This window comes from Asparagus officinalis, chromosome 5, assembly GCF_001876935.1.
Source record: "Asparagus officinalis chromosome 5, Aspof.V1, whole genome shotgun sequence".
NCBI lineage: Eukaryota > Viridiplantae > Streptophyta > Magnoliopsida > Asparagales > Asparagaceae > Asparagus > Asparagus officinalis.
Window position 1 is genome coordinate 107,190,339 of NC_033798.1, and position 25,699 is coordinate 107,216,037.

The window sequence follows — 25,699 nt, forward strand, 5'->3', positions numbered from 1 at the left end:
TGCTTTATCAGTCTTATAATTTGTGGACTTAATGTTGTTTGCTATCGTCATCCGCATGAACATTAAGCTAAGTCTATTTGATTTTTCCCAAGCATTATGAAAAAACCTTTCATCATCATTGCTAGAATCAGTAATAGCAGCGGGCTTGTCATATAGGAGTGCTGAATCAAGATCCAGAACACCTAGGTGAAACTGAATTTGTTCACTCCATTCATGAAAATTAAGCCCATTAAACTTTACAATAGACGAGGCTTGCGAATGAAGAGAAATTGGTGTTGCAAATATATAGAATAATGGTATATTAATGCTTTGAGTTATAAACTTAAACTTAAACACATAATACATATTTAACTAACAGTCAAATTAAACAATAATTGTACATCGATGTTCTCCTTTGGGTGATCCATCAATGTACAAAAATAAACATAATTGATGCTCAGTTTTGTTTCATATAATTGGCAATTATATATACCCCAATTAGATATGTTTGCTATCTTTGGATTATCTAAATATATCTAATCAAATATATATTAATTAACCACAGTCATGTTTACAGATTATAAAATTTACCAATCAACCTTTGGGCGATTCTTAAATATTTTATAATCAATAAACCTCAATTTACTCATGACAACATATATATACGTTTATGTCATTTCATTAGTAGCATCACTTATCATGAGTAATTGAAAATTATATATTACAATTTGACAAGTATGAGACTTCAAGGTATGGCCACTTTGGTGACTAACAAACCATTCATTAAATTTCAAATTGTATAATGAAATCTAGATAATAACATTGTAGTAAGCCCGCAAACAGTAGTTCATGAAGATTAACAATCCATGCATAATTAGTGCATTGACATAAATAGGAATATTATGCAGGAAAAATAGACATAGCAGCAGCAAAATTAAATTAGGCAGCTAATAAAAAAACAAATTATTAAAAAACATCATTAGCCCAGCCCCACCCCCTGTTCCGCTCTCTTGCGCGTTGGGCCCGTACAGCAGCCCCACCCCCCTGTTCCGCTCTCTTGCGCGTTGGGCGCGAGCTGTACGGGCGCGAGCCAAATAGCAGTGCTCTAAATTAAACTTGCTCAATGCTCGGCTATTTGCAATTGCAACTTATTTCGAACTAAATGTTTGTCTATTGTTATCTGATCTCAGTTTAATCTACATTGAAATTGACTGCCTTTCGTGTTTTGTTCTCATAATATTTTTCGGACAATATATAATTTGGTTTATTTCTGACCAACACTGTCTTGGATTTCTAGTCTGATTATTGGTCAAAATCAGGCTAGATTAAATTTGCAATAGATCCAAGTAATAGAGTACTTTAATTTGCTAATCTCAATGAATCGGTCTGCAAAAAAGTTGAAATTGAGTTTGTTGCGTGCAGGTCTATGGGTGTGATTTCGGGACTCACGGGGAGTGGAGGTGCCATGGGTGCAGTAATGATCCAACTGGTGGCCTTCTCAGGCTCCAGATTCTCCCAAGACGAAAGCATATCGCTCATGGGAATCATGGTACTCGTCTGCACTCTGCCCATAACTCTCATCTATTTCCCTCAATGTGGAGGAATGTTTTGTGGGCCCGCTGAAGACTCAGCGTATGCACCTGAGGATGACGACTATCAACTACTACTAAGTTGAATAATTAATTCCTTGTGACAAAACAAGTTGTAAATAGTGGTTTGTGCACAATTGTGACTGGTACAATGAAGAGCAGCAAGTGCTCAACTGATTTCTTCAGCTAGGTGTATCTCTGATGATGATGCCGAAATTTCGAGGCTCAACTTTATAAGGAATAGTAATAAATTAAACCCATAATTAGAAAAAACTTGGTTACAAACTGTAGGAAAAAATCTCTCTCTCTCTCTCTCTCTCTCTCTCTCTCTCTCTCCAGCTGCGACTACAAAAAATGTGTTTCTCCCTCTCTGATCCGTACTAAAACCAAACTTACATCAGCCGTCCTTTAACTAGCATTGCCAGCAGCAGGGAATACATCCTCTTCAAGATTAAAAGGGACGACGACGGAAAACTTGCTAGCGTCGACGCTGTCACCGTGCAGCGAAGATCTAGTCGGAGGAGGGGGGCAAGTCTTCTGCTCTGCTATCCTGCTACATAGCTCTGTGGGTGTTCTGCATTGTACGGAATCCCACTCCGATTTCTCCTCCTCTGCTGCTGCTGTCACCGTCTTCGAGCGACCGGCCGTTGAAACTTGAAGAGAGAGCATTTAGAAGAGAGAAATTATTGCTAGTTACGAGAATAAGGTGGAATGTGGTGCTGGTGACTTTAAAAAGGGGGTGGAGTCGGTTCCGAATACGAATCCGAGTCGGAATGGCCCTGGCCCTATGTTTGGAATTTGGAAACTGCACTGATTGAATTCGTGTCCAATTTGCAACGGAACAGACCGAACAGTGAGGAATGAGGACAGGGCTGGATTTTGGGCTTGCTTGAAACATTTCGGGCCAGTTAAATATGCTGGGCTCCGTTATTTGCGATTTTTTTAATGGGAAAAGTTTGTTGGGCTCCATTATTTGTGAATTTTGTACAGGAAGAGTATTCCGTGACATATTGGATTCAATCTAAGAAAGTGACTCCTACTTCAAGGATTAAATTGTTTAAATTAATGATTCGTTCTATTTAGGGAGTTATGGGCTCAAATTTCCAATGAATAACAACAATGTCAAACCATAAATAGTTTATGTATGTATGAATAAAGGGTCATTTCACTTCCACTTTAATAACATATTCGTTGTTATCAAAATCTTGGGAGTTCAAAGCGATTCAAATTAAGCTATATAGTAGCATATGTGCAATCATGAGAAATAGGGGGAGAGAGACAAATATAATTTTCCTTAGGGCATATGACATATTAAGCACAATTACGTCTAGAAATCCTCACCTACAAATATTTATCGTTAACAAAAAAGGAAACAAGAAATAGTCTATCGAAACTTCTACATTTCATCCATCAAAAAACAAACTTCTACGGTTCATGATATCTTTATACAATTTAGTATAGTTATTCATGACAATTTAATTAAAAAAGGGTTGATTGCAGATTGACCCCCAGTACTATTACCCTATTGTGCATAGAACCATGCAGTTCTATCATTAAAGACACACTCATGAGTGAATTTTTTAACTCTTTTACCCTTAGAGAAAGGACAAATTTATATTTTCGACAAATTGACCTCCTGGTAAAAGAGTCAAAACTAATCACCCAGGAAGACTACAGGAGGTCTATCCAGAAGTGTACAATAGTATAAAGGATCTACGGGCAATTGGGCAATAAAATTATCGCTAGACCAATTCCTACATCGTGAGATTCTATTAGATTCATTAGAACACCCAACAGAAGAGGACATGTCGTTTTAGAACTACCTGCATAGGTAGCAAGTACTTCAAATCCATCCATGGTGATTGTGAATTTACAAAACTAACCCTTACTACTAGGGGTGCTAAACCGTATCCGTATCCGAGGAAATATCTGTAACCGTATCCGTTAGGATACGGATATGGTTAATCCAATCCCGTATCCGAGGAAATATCTGTAACCGTATCCGTTAGGATACGGATATGGTTACTCAAATCTATAACCGCTAGGATATGGTTACGAATATGACTTTATAGTGAAATATCCATATCCATATCCGAAATATCCGAATACATATTAGTCATACTTTTACAATAGTTTTGACTCTTAGATTATGGATTTGTGGTTAATTTTGATGATCAAGATGGCTAATCTTAACTTTTCAGTTATAATGAACATATTAACGAACTCTTTTGTATCACATGAACTATGTTTTTCTCAATACTATCTAGCTTTCTCATATCCGTTTTGTATATGCATGCATATCCGCTTATATATTCGCATGTATATCTGTAGCCGTATTCGACTTTAGCGGATATATGGATATGAATTTTTCTTACTGAGATATATCTGTATCCAAGATGAGATCGAGTAAACAGATATGGATATGGTAGGCATCATATCCGAGTCGTATCCGGACCGAACGCACCCCTACTTACCACCCTATGAATAGTGATAAGACAAAGTCGTAAAATGGAATGATCTATACAGTTCACAAGTTATTAGAGGATTAATTTATGACTTTTAGCTATTTATGTTTCGTGGTGAAAGTCATGCCACTCCTCTATGATCGGTTCTGTTAGGACCCATATTCCTTGCCGACCACCACATACCCTCCTAAAATTCAGTTTCAAACCAGTGGCATTAATTCCCTCCTCACCCCCACAAATAAAACCTCCCTCTCCTCCATTACACCGAAAAAATTAATCAACAATGGCTCCCTCCTCCTCCCTCACCCTCCTCCTCCTCATCGCCGTCCTCCTCCTCTCCTCCACCGCGCTCTGGATGATTTGCAGTCGGCGATGGATTATTTGAAGGGAGAAGGGAGCGAGATGGACATCGAGACTAATATCGAGGCAGCGTTGACGGATGTTAGTACTTGTAGCTCGGAGTGGGAGGAGTCGGGGATGAAGGATTTTCCGTTGGAAGAGGTCGACAAGCGTTTGGAGTCGGTGGTGGGAATTGTTTTTGATTTGAGTCGGGGGTTAGAAGGAGTCAACCACAAACATTGATCGAGAGGGAGGGATCTGTGTATTTGTATTTGTATTTGTATGATCTGTGTATTCGTATTTGTATTTGTATATGAGTAGCGAATGGCTATATTTTAACTTCCATATTACTTTTGTTGCCTAAATAAAAGAGGGGGACCCATCATTCAGGGTGACTCACATGTTTGTTAGTGTTAGTATAAAAGTAGTATCAAAATTGTAATACGGCGTTAGTATTTTCCTTTCTATATGGAATTGATTGTGCATGTTGCAATTCATTGCAGGAGGAGATTTGAATGAATAAATTGATATTTTTTCCCTTCATTTTCCTGATATTGTAGTTCTACTTTGTTTGGAAGGAATCATCCCGTTTGGTGTCATTAATAAGTCAAAATGAACCGCTAGAAAAGGGTAGATCATGCATCTGAATATTAAGAGTTGAAATTTTTTCAATAACTAGTTGAGATGCATGTGTAATGCACGTGGTTGAATATCATGATTTTTTAAATTGATAAAAATAGAGTAAAAATAAAAAAAGAAAATAAAGTTTTTTGTGGGATTGATCATCAACTCAATAATCTCTCTCTCAAATAAAATATTATCATTGTTTCCTTTAATTCAGACAGTGGCCACGTGATCTACAATTTATGAGTTATAAACATATTAATCTAGTACAACATCTCTATTTATTAGTATCTTGAAGCCTTCAAAAAATGGGTGATCATTCAATTCGCTAAAATAAATTTTGCATATGAATTTACTTCCAATATATCCAATAAACTTTTAGTTGTGATTTGATTCATACTCATGTTAACTTTTAGTTGATGTTTCACTCATATTTATATTATCTAATATTTTTATTCAATTTTATAGCTCATTCTCTGTATCATAGAAGTAAAACTGAAGGTATAAAAAATTATTTTCTTGCGAAATTAGAATAGGGAGATTATGATATATTTCGCTATGTGTTTTAAATATAAAAAATTTTCTTTGATGCAAGGCCCCTATCAAATCTTACCCCAAACGATGTGAATAAAAAATACTTTTATAACTCACTTGCCTAGGGCAATTGTATTGTATTTAGGATACATAACTCATCAGAAATATCCATATCTTCTAAGTGGATTTTGCTATTATGAGAGCAACATGTTAGAGGCTCGTATTCAAACTTTTTGACTCTATAAAAGACACAAGAATTTAGAGTGCATAGCTTATATATCATAAAGAACATATTGATTCTTGAAGAATTTTTTCTAATAATGATATTATTACAACGATATTACTATTCAATATTTTAAATAAATTTTATTATATAAGATTATATAACCCTTTTTAATAAATTATAAAGTGTATATATGGGAACCCGATGCTTATAGCCAGTAGTTGGACTCTACAAAATAGGTTAACTTTACATTGTAGTTTACTATTTATAGTACTATTGGCAATTCCATTACCTTTCATCTTTATTTTATTATTTACACTTTTCTGATGTAAGTTCTCTTTTGTTAATCATTCAATTAGTTATATTTAGTTTTTATAATATCAGAGGTTAGAATATTCTCTTCTATTTAAAAAGTGTTGATATGATTTTCTTAAAAAATATATACACATAGTAGCAATAGTATATACTTCAGTGCAACTCAAATATTGTCTTGAATCCATTTAGAGTGTGGTCCTTTCTATGCTAGAATGGTGATATAGTGCTTACACTGTCTAAAAGTCGAAGAAGAAATTTCTACAAAGGAAAAGTAGTTTCATATGTCAAATTAAGAACTAATTTATAAAATATACATGGGCAGTGCAGATAGCTATAGAAAGTAAGGTATATATATATATATATATACTATATATACTATATATACCTATATAGTATAGTATTATATAATATATATATATATATATATATATATATAATATATATTATATAGTATATAATTATATACATATATATATATATATTCCTAAAAATTCCATAGTGAGTAACCAACTATAATCATCCTAATTTAAGCATAAATAATTATTATTTTAGTTACTAATTTGATACGCGTAACTATGGAATAAATCTCCAGTAAAAAATATGAATTAAAATTGTTTTATGCTGTAGGTAAATAAATGAATATTATTAGAGCTCCTATTTATATTAAATTTAAAATAATTTAAATTATTAAGCACCAAATATTAGCTCATGTGAGAAAGTAAAGTAATCTTTGGTCTATATACGTATACAGTCAATCAATCAAATGCATTAAAATTATGATGACCACAGTCAAAATTATATGGTGGGTTCATATTAAATATAATTTATAAAAAATAATAGATTAAAGTCAAAATCTTTTTAATCACTATATAGATTGCCTGAAATTTTTTACATATATAAACTATACAATCTAGAAATAGTGATGTACACACTTAACTCTGGTCTAATAATCTTAAGAACGATTTATTCTTCAATATCATCATTAATTGATGCATATGTGCATTACACAAAAAACACAAAGAAAATTTAGAAAACTACAAAATAAACATCCTCAAAAGTTTTAAAAAGTGTAAAAAAACATCCTAAAATTTATAACTTACAAATACACAAAACTATTAAATATTACATCAAAATCAAGGAATTACAAAAAAATCATTAAAAAATTTCAAACTTTGAAGGGGTAATTTGCTATGTAATATACTTTAAGAGTGTTTTTTTATAAATTTTAAATTTAATAGATTTTCAATTATTTATGTTATTTTCAAAAAAGTTATGGGTAACATTTACAATGAGAAGTTTTTTTCTAAACATATACTTTTAAAAGGTGTATGATGTTTTTTTGCAACTTTTTAATTTTCTAGTGGTTGTTAGTAATTTTGCATATTTATTTTAGTGTCTATAGATTAGAAAGTCTTATAGTGTTTTTTTTTAAATTATCTAGGTCTACATTGATTAGTAATTTTTGTAACATTTTGTCTATAAATTAGTAATTTTGCATATTTTTTGTAAAGTTTTAATTTTCTAAGGGTTGTTAGTAATTTTTCTAAGCTTATACTTTTTATAATTTTTTAAACTTATAGGCCTTTTCTACAGATTGTAAATTATTTATAGACTATTTATAATTCATATGCTTTTAATTAAGTAACCTCTAGAAATTTTTTAAATTATTAGATTTTTTAAACTTTTGAAATTTTAGGGAGTTTTTTTGTAAATTTTTAATTTTAAATATTTGTTTGTAATTTTAAAACTTTAAGGGTGTTTTCTATAAATTATAAATTATGTAAGTGATATTTATAATTCCTATATTTTTAATGTACTATTAGGTCATAAATTATCAAGATTTTTATAAATTTTATAATTTTGAGGGTTTTATTTTGTAATTTATAAAAACTTTAGAGTGTGTATTGTAAATTCTATAAATTTTTGGGGGTTATTTGTGTTATTTGTAGGTTTTTAGTATATTTATAGGTTTGAAAATTTTAAGGTGTTTTTTATAAATTTTGAATTTTTAAGGGTGTTTTTATAATTTTTAAAACTTACAAGATATTTTCTCCAAAGTTAAAAAACTTTCAGTTTCTAGTTAGTATATATTTTTCAGATTTCTCACTGAATTAAGATAAGTAAAATTTATACTTTTTAAGATGCTTTAATAAAAATTTGAATTTGTAGGGGTATTTTTGTAATTTAAAGAACTTGGAGAATATTTTTTACAAAGTCTAAAAATTTTTAGGTGTTGGCTAGCATATATTTTTTAGATTTCTCTACGAACTAAAATAAGTAAAGGATTTGAATTGTACGAAACATGTTTATTTTATCCAATAATATGTTAATTCTCATTATGAATAGAATAAATCATTTTGTTACCAATTCAAAAAAGATAGGATAATTAGAATATATTAAGATAACAACGTAATATTCAAAAAAAGGTAAGGGTAATATTGACCATAGAAAGATTTTTCCTAACTCATACTTTTAAAGGGAGTATGATATGGTTTATAGAATTTATTAGGCTAAATTACCATATTAGTATTAAAAGTAGTATCTAAACACCATATTGCTATTAAAATTATTTTCGTTGATAACAATATATTAACTTGCACGATGAGACAAATAGACCCAAAAATAAAATTTCTGACTGTTTTTCAGCTATTGTTCAAGTGATTTGCCACATGCGTTTAGGTGGCATATTTATGATGGCATGATGACTATAGTTAGCCTCATTCAATCCATTAGAATGAATGATCTTTAAATTAGGGTAAAAGAAAAGATTTATTTATTTTTTAACTTGTGACTTCTTCTCCTTCTTTCTTCAAATTGGGGATTCTTTATTGTTTGAGCTCAAATAATCTATTTCTCCATAAATGAAGAACCCTAAATTTAACAGAAGTAGCCCCAAATTAAAAAATTGTTCTTTTCTTTTCCCTTAATTTAAAAGTTTTCCCCTCTAATAGTTTAAATGAGACTAACTACAGCTACCATATCATCACAAATATGCCACATAAATATAATGTGAGAGATCACATGAGCATTTGCTAGAAAAGTTGAGTGAAATATTTATTTTTGGGCTTATTTCTTTCATCGTATAAGCTTAAATACCTTATTATCGTCGAAGATAATTTAAATATCAATCTGGTCATTAGGTAATATTTTTAATATTAATCTAGTAATTTAACCGAATTTATTAGCAAGAGAAAATAGATAAGATCGTTGGGATGAGAGAAAGTAGATGTGAAGTAGGAGTGGATAAGAAGGATTAGGTGATTAAACAAACTAATAAAGAGTTTTTTTTATTAAAGATAGATAGTGAGACCAAGCACCCCAACATTCAAACTAATATAGATTTCCTGAATCAAGTAGAGTGTTGTTTATGTCGTTCGTGAGTAATAACTATTTAGTTCTCCATTACTCCTCTTCAGACGAAAATTCTCTCCATTACTCTCTCTATTACTCCGCTTTATCCTAAAATTCAATCCATTACTCTTACCTTCCCTTCATAATGGCTGAGAATGACACCATCTGCATTGTCTCTTCGAGGGATAAAGCAATATTCATGAAGATTAACTCTTTAATCACCATTCTGAACCTCAAATTTGATGTGTTAGAGATGTTAGATCTTCCATATGATTCATTAAGTTTGTCATACAAAGATGAAACAAATAGAAGCTTCAAATTTCATCTTGAGAATGAGGGAGATCTGTCGTCTATGGTAGAGCATTGCCATAATCTTAGATTGAAAGAGGTTCACTTGAAAGCTTTTAAAGAAGCAGATGATTCTTCAAATATCCAAAAAAAACGAGCAAGTTTGACAAGATGCGTAGGTTATTGGATTTTTTGATGCTAAGATCAACATTTATGACGTTAAGTGTAAAATCAGTTAATGCTAGTTATAATCGTCGTCTTAATAGTTCTATGTTAGTTTTAATTGGATTTTAGTTCTAATTTGAGTGTATGTTAGTTCTACACGATTTCTTGTTAACCAGCTCTTTGTTAGGTCAAATATGTTAGTTCTAATGGTTTTCTTATTAGTTCTAATCGATTTTTTGTTATTTCTAATGCCAGTTCCATGTGAGGTCAAATGTGTTAGTTCTAATCAATGTCTTGTTAGTTCTAATGGTTTTTTGTTAGTTCTAATCGATTTTTTGTTATTTCTAATGACAAATCCATGTGAGGTCAAATGTGTTAGTTCTAATCAATGTCTTGTTTGTTCTAATGGTTTTTTGTTAGTTCTAATCGATATTTTGTTAGTTTTATTCGATTTATTGCTACTTCTAACTCTAGTTCCATGTGAGGTCAAATATGTTAGTTCTAATCGATTTCTTGTTAGTCCTAATGGTTTTATTATTAGTTCTAATCGCTATTTTGTTAGTTCTATTTGATTTATTGTTAGTTTTAGCTCCAGTTCCATGTGTGGTCAAATATCTTAGTTCTAATCGATGTCTTGTTAGTTCTAATGGATTTCATGCTAGTTTTAACTACAAACAGTTGTTGTTTTTGCTTTTTTCTGGTTGATATTACTTATTGATGTTACTACTATTTGTATAGTTTATGATTATTTATTTATGTTCTTAATATTTACAGCGCTTCCAGCAGTTTGAACTAAAAAAGCATAGACTGTGGCCCGCCATTGTCGACGTCCATATGTGTTTAAGATAGGATTCTCAATGACAATCCTTCCAAAGATAATATTTTGATGTTTGATGACATGATTAACCGATCAGAGAGGATTTTTGTTTAGTGGTACACTGCTTTAACATGTGAGGGATAATGATTTGAAAGTGTGAAGGAATTAGTATTGGCCTTGCTATACTACTCCATGGTAAAAAAAAATTCGAGTACGAGTTTGGAAAGAATGAACCGAAGCGTATTCGAGTCTTTTGTCGGTTTAAGGAAGCCAAAAATTGCCTGTGGATGTTATTTGCCTCTCCAACTAAAAATAAAAATAGACTTGAAATCAAAAGGTTCGTGGACAATCACACTTGTGGGCAGCATGACAATAATGCATGTCAATCTAGGGCCTCTCGATAATTCATTGCGACCCAATTATAACCCACGTTGAAGGTCCTACCGGATATACGATCTGTTAACGTATAAAAAGAGTTTTTAAGTTCGTATGGGCTTAGGGTCGATTATAGTAAGATATGGTGGGGGTAAAGAAAGAGCACAAGAGTAATTATATGGTGATGCCCATGAGTCCTACGATCAATTACGATGGTAAAAAAAGATAATATCTATAATATACAAACTAATTTCATTTATGTGATGCTAGTTATACTAATTTTCTTAATTTTGTTCCTAACACTTAATCTTTAATTTTTTAGGTATGTAGAAGAGGTTAAGAAGACAAACCTAGGTATCTACATTCATGTTGAATAACATGAGGGGAGGTTTATAAGGCTATTCATCTGCTACGCCGCCTGCATAAATGGATTTTTGCACGGGTGTAGACCACTTATATTTTTGGATGGTACCTTTCTGAAAGATCGATTCAAAGGTATACTCCTCAGCGCCGTAGCATATGATGGAAATCAGAGGATATTTCCATTAGCCTATTGCATATGTAATCAGGAAAATAACGTTAACTGGAAGTGGTTCTTACAAGATTAGTTCTATCTTGAGTAATGTTAGTTCTATTGTAGTTCATGATAGCTCTAACGCATTCCTTATTAACTCTAACTTCGTGTATGTTAACCACAACTCTTTATAGGTTTGTGGTCTATTCTATATGAAAGACCAGATCTATACAACCCTCCACACAAGCTAGTTATAATATCAGATGCGGATAAGGGGGTCAGAGAAGCGGTTAGAGAATTTTTCCCAGATGTTATACACTCTCGATGTGTTCTGCATCTAGTTGAGAATTTCAGGACAAAGTTGAAGGATTTAGAATTCAAGTCAAAAGATACTCAGTTTTTAGGGAATCTTTTACAATCTGCTTGTTACAAATATACTAGAGCAGAATGGAATGATTATATGGACGACATTAGACTAGTTAACGAAAGAGCATACAATATTGTCATGAACTACACTCCAGAGAACTGGGCAAACGTGTTTTTTCCTAGAATTAGGTAAGTTATAAGCTATTTTATATCTTATCTCAGTTAAGCCGTTTGACTAATGAATTTAGACATGAATGCCTACACTAGAACTAACAACAACACAGCTAGAACTATGTAGGCATTAGAACACACATTTAAACTAGACCTTGTGTTAGCTGGAGTTAGAACTAACACGAGAACAACTAGAACTAACACGACAATAGTTAGAACTAACATTAACTCAGCTAGAACTAACATATCCAATAGAAGAAACACTTAAACTAGAACTTAAAGTTATCTCGAGGTAGAAATAACACGAGAACAACTAGAACTAACACGGAAGCCACTAGAACTAATAACAACTAAGCTAGAACTAACATAGGCAATAGAACTAATACTTAAACTATAAGTAGCACTAGCTGAGGGTAGAACTAACATGAATACAGCTAGAATTAATACGATAGTAGATAGAACTAACAATAACTCAACTAGAACTAATGTATCCACTAAAACCAACACTTATACTAGATCTAACGCTAACTAGAGGTAGAACTAACATGAGGGTAGCTAGAATTAACACAGAAGTAGATAGAATTAACACAAAAGTAGATAGAACAACAATAACTTAACTAAAACTAACATAGCCACTAAAACCAACACTTACAATATAACTAACAATGACTCAGTAGAACTAACAAGAAGTTTTAACGAATTCCCTGTTATGTTTCAGATATGGTCACGTTACATCAAATGTTACAGAGTCATTTAATAAATGGATACATAAGGCTAGGCTTCTATGGATACTTTAACTAGTAGAGCACATAAGTAAACAGATTATGGTTCGCATGAATAAGCGACGAGTCATGGCTGAAAATTAGAATCAATCTTTTTTGTCCTAAAGCTGAACTTGCCATTAAAGAGAATATAGAAAATGGGTATCCATTGGAGGTGTGTTAGTCCCACACAGGATTATTTGAGGTACAATCCAATAGAACTTGTCAAGTGGATCTTAAAAATAAAACATGCATGTGTCGTGCGTGGCATATAACCCGTGTTCCTTACAAACATGCATGTGCAACCATTATATTTATGAAGAAGGATGTTACCAATTCTGTGAATGGTTTATGACGGTTGAAGATTTTAAAAAGAGCTATGAGCCAATCATATACCCTATCCCTGACTACATGAAACACAGCGTGCCACGAGATGAGATACAGATCCTACCTCCACTAATAACAAAAAGGAAAGAGAGAAATAAAGCCATGTGTATCAACAACAGAATTGTTTACACTCGGCCACTTAAATGCTCTCAATGTCATATGGAAGATCATAACCATAAAATATGTAATGAACCCATCACTGACTAAGTGCTTGATATGTTATTAACTGTTTTGATGATATATTTACAAAATATTTTGTTTTTGGCCGGTTGAAAGTATTTTCATATTAAATGAGAACTAACATTATCTCCACTAGATGAAATGTTGTAAGTATTAGAAATATCCCTACAACAGTTAGAACTAATATTAACTCAACTAGAACTAACAAAAGCAACATAACCAATGTTTATACTAGAACTTTCGTTAGTTGGAGGTAGAACTAACACGATATCAGTTGGAACTGACACCACAACAACTAGAACTAACATTATCTCAGCTAGAACTAACATAGGCAACAGAACCAACGCTTACAATAGACCTTGCGTTAGATGGAGAGAGAACTAACACGATATCAGTTAGAACTGACCCAACAACAGCTAGAACTAACACTAACTTAGCTAGAACTAACAAAGACAACAGAACCAACGCTTACACTAGAACTTGCATTAGCTAGAGGTAGAACTAACACGATATCAGTTAGAACTGACTCAACAACAGCTAGACTAACATTATCTCAGCTAGAACTAACATAGGTAACAGATCCAACGCTTACACTAGAACTTGCGTTAGCTGGAGGTAGAACTAACACGATATCAGTTAGAACTGACACCACAACAGCTAGAACTAACATTATCTCAGCTAGAACTAACATAGGCAACTGCATTCAATGTTAAGTTTACTGTTATTCACTTGCAATTAGTTATCAGGGTCACCGAGATATATTTACTGCTACTACGTTCAATGTATTTCATAGTTCCCAAGGAGGAGAGTTAAGATAACCGGAACTCCTACCTATCCCCTCATCCCACGCAACAACCTCACCATCCCTTGGCTTGTTCACGTACAAGATAGTTATGATAACCTTTCGGCTCACTCTTTCATCGATCTCCCTAACATTATCTCTTTGTTGACCATCACTCCTTTATATGTAAATCCTAAGCTTACCCTCTCCAAAAAGCCTCCTACATCTTCTAGTCCCCTTGTCTCCAAAAATCCTCCTACATGAATTAGGACTAACATGTGATGAATTATTGCTTGAATAAATAGTCAATTGAAACTTACTTGTAAATCTTTTCCCCAATATTATCTCTCTGGTGACCATCACTCCTTTATATGTAAATCCTAAGCTTACCCTCTCCAAAAAGCCTCCTACATCTTCTAGTCCCCTTGTCTCCAAAAATCCTCCTACATGAATTAGGACTAACATGTGATGAATTATTGCTTGAATAAATAGTCAATTGAAACTTACTTGTAAATCTTTTGGGTGTAAAATTTGGTTAGACAATTATTCTGAGCTTTACCGAGTCTGGCTACTACTGAAGATGGTATCCTAAAATTATGTACAAAAGAACATCTGCTTATGTTAAAAAATACAAGGTTTGGAATCTCTTTATTTAGCTCGCCCAATAGAGCTTCCTCCTCCTCTGTCATTGGCTCCAAACTCAACGCATCCCAAGTGGGAATTTGATTGTCGGGGTAAAAATGAGTAACTTTGCCAACTGTATGTACATATTTAGGACTTGAAGGTATATCTATAGTAACTTTTTATTTTTTTTCTTTCCCTTTCCTTCTGTGTATGGGGTCCTCTTCTATTTAGACCTCTTGCTTACCCTTCTTGGCGGTGGCCTACCCTTCGTTTGCACATTACTTGTTAGAACTTTTACAATTTTGTCCACCTGTTGTGTAATATTTATAAAATCCTCTTTCTCCTATGCTTCCAACTCCTCTACAACTTTACTATCAACATGATTGTTATCTGCACCTTTGTTTTCTACAATCTCCTTTTCATTATCAATATGATCTCATTTTCCTTATCAAAATGCTCCTCTTCCCTATCTACAAGTTCCTCCTCCATATTTACATTCTCCTCAACCTTATTATCTACAATCTCCTCTTCTCTAACTACATCATCAACAGGAATCTCAACATCCTCTTCAACAATCTTATATTCTTCTTCTTGCATTGTGGGGTCTTCCTTATATACACATCTTGATTTGGACTTCTATTCCTCATCAGCTACCCATGGCTTCAACTTTATTTTTTTTTGTAATTTTCTATTTGATATTTGCCTTCAGCACCACCGAGTCTATAACCTCATCGTGTCTTCCAAATTCTTCAATTATTCTATTTAACCTGTTAATCACAATCATAAATTCTTTACAATATGTACTCTTACTCTGCTTTGTGGCAAATAGTATTCGTTTGAGAAATTTAGCAAAATTTCTCAAAAAAGTAAGTTGTTACTCAATGGATAGATCATTCACTTCCTCTTCATCTTCAAAAGCAATGTCAATATGCTTTTCCATGACCTGAGATTATGAAGAGATTATAATTTAAAGTAGGATTAGACATAACATGGATATTGTTTGCAGTTAGCGTGAAATAAGTTAGACTCAACATAACAGGATACTTACATAGCTTATTGAGAAGTTCTTATTGACGCTGACTTAGCCTTATTTATAATTGTCCTCACCCTCATAGATGAGACTTTCGTCTCCTCTGATACCCAATTTGTCATTGGAGGTCTGGAGCTGTCAATGTAGGCATATTTCTTTATGCCCGTTATCTCGTAGTATCAAAGTTGTAGCAAATACATTAAGCATTCAAATTAGAACTAACAATGCATAAATTAGAACTAGACTAGTCCAAAGTAAGTAAAACATGGGTGTATCTAGAACTAACATGGTGTAAATTAGGACTAACATGATATAAATTAGAACTAACATGATCTATGTTAGAACTAACATGAGCCTAGGTAGAACTAACATGATTTATGTTAGAACTAACATGGGTGCAGCTAGAACTAACATAGCATAAAGTAGAACTAACATGGAATAAATTAGAACTCACATGGTAGTTCTAAATTAGAACTAACATGGCATAAAGTAGATCACACATGGCATAAATTAGAACTAACATGATCTGCGATAAAAATAACATGAATTCAATTAGAACTAGCAAACATGTTGTCCATTAGAACTAACATGACGCCAACTAACATGACTCCTAATAGAACTAACATGAGATAGAACTAACGTGTCCATTAGAACTAACATGACGCCAACTAACATGACTCCTAATAGAACTAACATGAGATAGAACTAACGTGAGATGCAGTAGAACTAACATGAGCTCCTAATAGAACTAACATGAGATAGAACTAACGTGAGATGCAGTAGAACTAACATGAGATGCAAACATACCATAGAACTAACGTGACCTTTATTATAACTAGTGTGACCCAATTCTGAACTAACATGACGCCAACTAAGACTAACATGACCCAAATAAGAACTAACTTGAATACGGCCAGAACTAACATTATTATAGCTAGAACTAACATTGTGTAAACTAGAACTAACATGATATAAATTAGAACTAACATGATATAAATTAGAACTAGAATGAACCAAAGTAAGTAAAATATAGAACTTACACACAGTAGTGTCATGCAACCTGTGACATATGTGACCACTGGCTTCTTCTTGCCCTCCAAAGCAACTCCAATGCCCCTGGTAATTTCTGAATAAAAGAATTGGGCCCATGCAACTCCGTTGACCATCTTAATGCTATCCAAGTACCTGAGTATAGGTCTAGGGATATCTTCCCCTTTCTAGGGCACCATATCATAGAGCATTGGTACAGAATTTGCAGCAGAATAAAGTCTTGGATATCCTATTTTTTTGTAGATTCCACAAACCTTTCCAGTTGCCCTTCAAGGCATCTTTGGTGGGTGATTGTTGCTTTTTTTAACTTCTTCCCCTCTTCAGTTTTGAAAAGATTAGTAAAGTATTCCACCCAGATTCTGTTTCTTGAGTCTCGATTGATACTTATGACTTTCCTATAAATTGGGAAATAAGTATGGTTATGGACCCATTGTAAATCAAATTTAACACTCTTCACTCCCCTAGTTTTTGAATCAGGAATAGAAAATATGTTATTATCACTATCATAATAGCTCAGCAGCAGTTCAAGTATAGGGCGATCAGGCGCAGGAGTCCCAAATAATATATAGTGTTCAAATATAGCTCCGCGGTATGCATCCCTATGCCACCGACGAATCTTTGGGGCAATACGTTTCATGAATTTCCAATAATCCCCGATATTAGCGGTTAGCCTTATTGATTCGCCCGCATTAGTATCAGTAACTTTTTTCCTGTAAAAAAAATGAATTTACAAGTTCAATTAGACCTAACGTGCCAAAAATTAGACCTAACACTAACGGGCATCAAGAACTAACATGGACTCAAAGTAGAACTAAAATGGATTGTGGTAAAACCTAACATTGTTTAAGATGAACTGAAATTAGGGAAAATTAGGTCGAGTCCCCAAATACTGGATAACATAGTACTTACTACTTTTTTAGGGAGGGTTCGTTGGTACGGCTAGCCCTTGCCGTTCTTCTTTTCCGGTCTCGCTATTCTACTGTCTACCTTTGTGTTTTCATAAGGGTTTGAGTGGCTTCCTCCGTGTTGCCAACCTCAGATAAACCGTCTTTGCTCTTCAGCTCGTGACGACAAATGACTTCGTAGTCGTTAACAGATTCTGCTTCCCTAGACGATGTTTTTCCGGCGAAAACCCTAGCACTGTTGAAATGCGACGAGAAATTTGAAAGTTCAAGAGTTTCGTGACTCCTCAGCGGTGGAAGAGAGGGGGAAGATGAAGAGGGTACTTGGGTAGGGAGGGGGCGCAGTAACCTAGTCCAGTCCCATCAAAGGGGCAAGTTTGTAATTTTTACTGGGCTTTTTTTAAAAACTGATACTTTGGGGTCTCGTCATAAATACTATGTATATTTGGGGCTTTTCCACATGGGGTAGAATACAAAGGGCCTCATCACATGAAGTTTTCGCTTTTGGGGTCTGGACACATTTTCCCCTTCAATCAAACAATAAATAACGCCTTTATCTCTGAATTTATTTCAAAACAGTTTTCTACCCTATATGTTCACTCCAATTTTATAAGTAGTAATAATTAAGGACGAGACGGACCCACAAATTTTGAGAAGATGTAACACGATATGTGGTAGCACAGGTAACCCCAAAGTATTGCACTTCATAATGAAATAAGATACCAAATACTACTAATAATGTAGATCCCTACGAAAACAATTGAGGGAGTAATTGATCATTAAATTTTAGGATGGTGGTCTAAAGAACATAGGTAGGATTATGTATTAGCTATTGATAGGGGTGTCCAAACGGGACAGCCCGGCTTGGCCCAACCCGACCCAAAAAATTAGGCCCAGGCTGGGCAAAACCGGGGCCCGGGCTTGAGCCGGGGGCACCGGGCCGGGTCCGAGCCTGGCCTGAGCGGACCGGGCTCCTGGTCGGCCCGTTTTTTTGGGTTTATTAATTTTTTTCCATTTTTTTATTTCTTTAAATTTTTAATAATACATAACTAAAAATTAAATAAAATTTTAATAAAAAATCATACTATTATTTATAATCATTTGAAATTACATAAATTACAAATACAAAAAATTATAAAAATTAAAATGATAAAAATAACTTCTTTATTAAAAAAAATTATAAAAATTAAAATGATAAAAATAACTTCTTTATTAATAATCAGTAAATCATTTATAATTATAAATTTATTTTAATTAAAATGATAAAAATAACTTCTTTATTAATAATCAGTAAATCATTTATAATTATAAATTTATTTTGGAATTCGTCGCATCACAATAGATGAGCACATCCCAACTAGGTTGGCACCTACTTATTTATATCACTATCATTTGTAGCTGTTTTTAAAATAATTTGTTATAAATTTTCAGCTAAGAAATAAAAATTACAATTTGATGAATATTGTTTACTCTTTATATCTATGTGTTAGTCCCAACTCTTCAAATTTATCTTCAATACTAGCTATCTGATCGATGTCTTGCGTTCTCTTCTCGTACCTCCACCAATCTTGTAAGCACATGGCCGTCTGTATAATATACAGATCTAACGATGTCCTCTGGTTATCCATCAAACGCCCTGTTGTGCTGAAGGCGGATTCCGAAGCTACCGTAAAAACATGCACTGTTAGTAAGTTACGAACCATGATGGAAAATATAGGACATGAAACTGTTCCATATATTTTCCACCATTGCAAAATATCTAAACTATTATTTTGACATTTAACTAAAGATATAGTTAAATATTGATCAAGTTCAGAAACCTCCGCTGATGATCCAAGTCTAGATCCACCAGTTAGCTCAGCTACCATTGCATACCTATCAAAACTTACACTTTTTCTCCGACTTGAGCTCGTAGAAGCAGAAGCTGTAGACTAATGTGTAGCTACACCATATTTAGCTGCGTACTCATCATATAATCTTTAAAAATAATTTATAATATTATTATGATGAGTAGTAGTAGTAATGATTTGACCATCATCAGTGTCTATAATCATATTACCATACAAGGAATTTAACAAACTTCGAAGGACAATATCCTTCAAACGCGGATCAATAAGAACCCCAAACCAAAAATATTAGGAATATGCATAAAATATTTATTAAATTTACTTTCCATTTGAAAAATTATATTTTCAAAATAACTATCCATACGATATTTATTAAAAAAATTGAATATTTAAAACTTGTAAAGCAGCTAAAGTAATGGTTGGATAATAACAGCCAGATAATAATATTATAGCATCATAAAAAACTTGTAACATCTCTTTTAAATTACTTATAATTGTTCATTCATCTTCAGTTATTCCATACATGCTACCAGAGCTAGAACAAGAAGTATAAAAAGTAATAAAATCATTTATAATTTTTTTATATGCTATTGCTACACTTAACATTACATAGGTGGAATTCCACCTATAGTCAACATCTTTTGGAATTAGTCTGAGTTTTATATTTTTTTTTCTTTTACAGAATTGTTTCTATCTTTTAATTCTTTGTTTAGAAATATTATGAGCATAAGCTACTGACCTAATTTTTTCTATCATGAGTTTAATTTCACTAAATGTACTTTGAACAATTAAATTTAAAATATGACAGACACATCTAATATGAAAAAGATCACCATGACATGACAATAGCAGAGATGTTTTGATATAATCACTAGCTACATTATTATTAGTTGCATTATCTAGTAAAAGAAAAAAATATTCTTTCTGATATTTCTCATTTTGTAAGTTCTTCAATTATTAAATTTGTAATATTAAGACTAGTATGTGACTTTTCAAATGTAAGAAAAGAAATAACTCTTTTAAACATTTTCTAATTTTCATCAATCCAGTATGACGTGATACATAAATGACCAGTTTGTGCTTTAGATGTCCAAATATCAGAAGTTAAAGAAAATTTATAGTTTAAACTTTGATAATAAGAAATTATTTTTCCTTGTTCCTCTTGATAATATTTTAAAATATCACGTTGACAAGTTTGACGAGATTTTTTTTTAAATGCGGGGTAAAAATCATCTGTAAATAAATCTTTAAATTCATCATCTTCTACTAATTAAAAAAGAGGATTTTTAAGAATGATAAACCTAATGGCGCATTTCCTAGCTCGGACTGTGTCATAATTCCAATTACCGAGATTACCAGAAGATGAGAGGATTGAGAGAGCATATATTGTCGGATATCACCTTGAGGTGTCTGACCTCTGTTGTGTTTATCTAAATGGCGTTTAAGGTAGTTGGTGCCGCTCTTATGATGAGCTTAAAAAATATGGCCGCACAACGCACACTTAGCCTTCTGGGTGAGAAACCTACCGTGTCCATCCCTGGTGACGTCTATCTTCTCGAAAAAATTCCACACATCGAATCTCGGCCTTTTAGGAGATCTTGGTGTAATAGAATCATCGCCATCAGATTTGGAATCAACATCGGTAGGAGTAGGAGGAGTAGTTGTGCCTCCTGTAGTAGGAGGACTCATTTCGGGAGTTTGGTTTTGCCCTTCATAATTAGACGAGGAAGACATTTAATTGAAGAATTAGAGAGCTAAAGCGATTATTAGAGAGTATAAGAGAGTATTAGAGAGAAGTAGATGAGTTTTGGATGAGAAAAACAAATGAAAACCCTCTCTATTTATAGAGGCAACCCCCTAGACAAATGACCAAAATACCCTCAAATTTTAACTGTTTTATGATCGTTTTTGGGGGGTATTTTGGTTAAAAAGCCAAAAATAACCGTTTATGACCGTTACGACCGGGCTGGACCCGATGCAAGTGCCGACAAGGCGGCCCGGATTTGGGCCCGTAACCTGGTTTGGCTCGGGTTTCCGGGCCAAATCGGGCCCGGGCCGAGCACGGTACTCGGTCCCATTTGGACACCCCCAGCTGTTGATGTCCATTGTATTTTATCCGTAGTGACATTGAAATTAGCTGTGGCTTGTTCGTGGTACAAATTATTCTTCGTACGGTTGCACCTCTGTGGAGATGGGTCTCTATTGGGTAATTGGAATTTGAAATTCTTTCTTCCATGAACTTTTTTACTGTACATTTCGAACGTGGCACGAACTCATGTTACTTGTCTACTTGGTACAGATTTAGCTTCTGTCTTACCTCCACGCTCTCCTATACGGCTAACGCATAGTTTTTTTTTTAACTTTCTTTTTAAGAAAACGGTACATATAAAATCCCTATGTTTTATTAATAAAAGTTTAATGAGACATCTGCAGCTTTGAAAACAGAGTATATCTCGGATTAATTATTAACAGTTACATGAACATTTTTGTTCTTGTAGAAGGTCCTACTTACATAGTAAGAAAATATTAGAAAAAAAGGATAAATGCGTAACTCCTTAAAAAAATCTCAGTGTCACTCGTACGTCTAAACTACTATATGAGGCGTAAAAATGCCACTTTGGGTCTATATGGCTAGATAAGATACTCTAATATCTAAATAAATCAGAAGCCCACAATTTTCTAACCCCTCTTAAAATATGGCACTAATAAAACAGGGACTTGTTATCAATCAAAATAAAATAAATCAAGGAATTGGAAAAGTAATGGATGACCGGCCATCTTTTAATCTTAGCCTCTCATATAAAGATAGTTGCAAGTAATCATAGTGCAGTTTTATTCAAGAAAATCTAAAATTTGTCTTAATTTTCTCTTTAAAAATTCGATAGCCCGCTTTTAAAATGTTATTAGTTGTTAAAATAATTTTCAATAGTTTATTATTACCTGGGATGATTGTGATTTTCATTAAATATCTATTATCACATTCCATGTATATATTGTTCTTATATACTTCCTTTTTTGAGGTGGCCAGGGCATTATGCTCATGAATTGTTGATTAGTAAAAAAGATATGTATATTTGTACCCAAAAATAGATACGTATGTACTATTTTAGGGAATAAATTGTTCTTATTCTTATTTTTACAATCTAAAAAATCACAATTATTTTAAAACAAGTTGAGATAAACTGAAGAAAAAGAGAAGAGAAGAGAGGAAAATGTTTTTCATCACATGCACACTGACCTAAAAGTCGAAAGAAGAGCTTGAAACACTTACGAGCCTACTTGACCTAGAACCAGTCTAGAATAGGACAAAGATTCAAACCCAAAGGATTAATGTCTTATTGCAAATTTAGATCAGATCATTTGATGGCCCACATGCAACCATAAACACCAACATCTTCAACATAAACCCAAATTCTCATCATTTAAGCTGTCAAAGATGTTACCTTTGAACTCAGTCCTCATCATTTATTTGTACTGCAATATGTTCTCAAAAACACCAATCAATATGCAGAGAATGAACATGCTCAATGTACCACTTAAGACCAGCTGAACCTAATTATTTGGATTGCCAAATTTTGACGCATGAAACAAACAACATGATGCAAATGTGCTCATCTTTAAGAGGCAAACTATGATGGAAAATAAACATTCCATATCATTGTATGTGACAATGAGAGCTCATGATGTATAATTAGGTAAAGAGTGTTGGTCCGCAGGACCTGTCTAATTTTTTGAGATTGTATCCTTGTTCACTCTTATTTCGCTTCCACAAATTATTATCAATGATGATCATGCCCCTGAGTTTTGCTAAAATTAGGTACAGATAGAGTTAAGCATGTATATATATGCAACATGGATTGCACAGTTCCTTTGAGTGATAATAATATGAACATACTTTTGGATACTTTTGGAGCATTACAATCTACAATGGAAAGTGATTTAAGATTGAGAAAAAGTTGGGCATAAGTATCAATATCTACTATACTCTTCTTATATTTTTGGGTTTTGCTAATATTAGTCCCTTAAGTCTTTAGTATTTTGTAACTAGTTCCTCAAACCATTGAGATTCTTATTAAGTCCCTCAATTCATATAAGTTTTCTCAAAGTTAGTCCCTCGAATAATAAAATTGCTATTATGCCTCCCAATTCTTATAACTCATTTCAGTTTAACTAATCCCTCCAATCAAGAACATCATAGTAAGTTATAAATTAAAGTTGGGGAGCCCAATAGCAATTTCAGTGACTTGAGGGACTATCTTTTAAAAGATATTAAAGATTCAAGGCTCGAAAGCCCAATCATTTTCTATGCATTTTTTTCAATCATTTTTCTATACTTACGTACATAGACTTGATAATTCCACACTGAACTTTTCTTATAAAAAAGATGATTATATTCTCACCATGACATTTCAAAATCGATCAACTCGTGTCCTTTCTAGACTGATTAGCAACTTTTCTCAAACAGGAGGGGAGAACAAATGGATAAGATACTAAACGAAAAAAACAAAAGAACCAAGCAATATGCATAAAAAAAAAGAAGCTTCGTGTCCGATACAAACCTCAAAAATACCAAGCCAGTTCAGCCTATGGGGATCTCTGTTACATGTTCCGGATGCAATTATTTGTACTGCTACGGAAAGTAAAGCCTTAGACAACTTAATTCCGTGTGTTCTAGTTTAATGATGACCATACAAAATGATGCTTGCCATTAGCCATTATTTACTGTTCTAAGCTCTTCTTTTAACGAAAGGCAATATATATTTCTCTCTTCACTGTGGTCCCATGCTATGAGGCATGCAAATTGCAAGCATCTTTTGGGGAAAGCTAATTCATTGCATAACACTTTTCGTAGCTTTATCTTTAAAGATGTTTCTCTCTTTTAGACTCGCACTCCCTTATGTGAGATATTGTCACATTTTATCAAGTATTAGCAGAGCTTCTAATCATTTTCAATGGTGATAAAGGCAGGAAAAAGCTTTAAGTTGGCTTCAAATAATCATGGGTTGGTCAAAAGTTAGAGAGTTAAACGCTTTACTATCTTCTGTTTTGTGCAAGGATCCCATGTGTTACGCAGCAAAAAAAAAAAAAAGTCATACTTGTCCTGATGTCATTAATTTCTACTAATTAACATATATAATGAAGAAATTTGACAGTCTCTATTAGCTTGAACTTCTGTAATAAGATATTAATTAAATTAGAAAAGTGGTTTCCAATGCAACCAGTGCTCTTTTCTGTCATGAGAAAGTCATGCTCAATACTTTCCTACCTAGTCCAAAAATGAATTATCTCTGTAGTCATAGATATCAAATAGTTCTCTCGTAGAATCAGACATGAAAAATGACTAATTGAACTAAATTTTTAGGGAAGATTCAATAACTTAATATCAGCTTAGAATGAACTGTTGAAAGGAGCATATTGTAGAACACCAGAATGTATCCAATGGAACCGGTTCGTGGTTTATTAAATATGCACCAAAATGATATTAACTCTTAAATCATTAGACTTGATGATCTGTGCTCTAATTTAAGGATTGATATTCCTTCTGCGCAGTTCCAGTATATCTTAGTGTCCACATTAATGCAATAATCCACGATCACTGGATATTTTCTTAAGCAGAGCATATCATACCAAATTCCTACATCAGAGAAAAGCATGACGACCTTCAAACAACACTAATAAAAATCGACAAGCTCCAGCTGCATCTACCTCAACTCCAATTTTGATTCGGCTGGCATTGATCATTATCTGCACTGCATTATACTTTCCTTTTCTCTTTACCCTTTTTCCTTTTGTTTTGCTTTGAGGGACAAATTTCATTATTCAAATTTGCAACCTCCCATTCAGTGTCATTCTCAATTCCTCCTGTTGGGAATTTAACGCCTAAATCCCCTAATGCAACGGAAACGCGGTATAGAAAAAGTACACCAAGATTTAACGAGGTTCGGCAACTGCCTACGTCCTCGGGAGCCACACAGATAATTTCTTATTAATCAAACAAGAAATTACAATTTTAGGAGCAGAT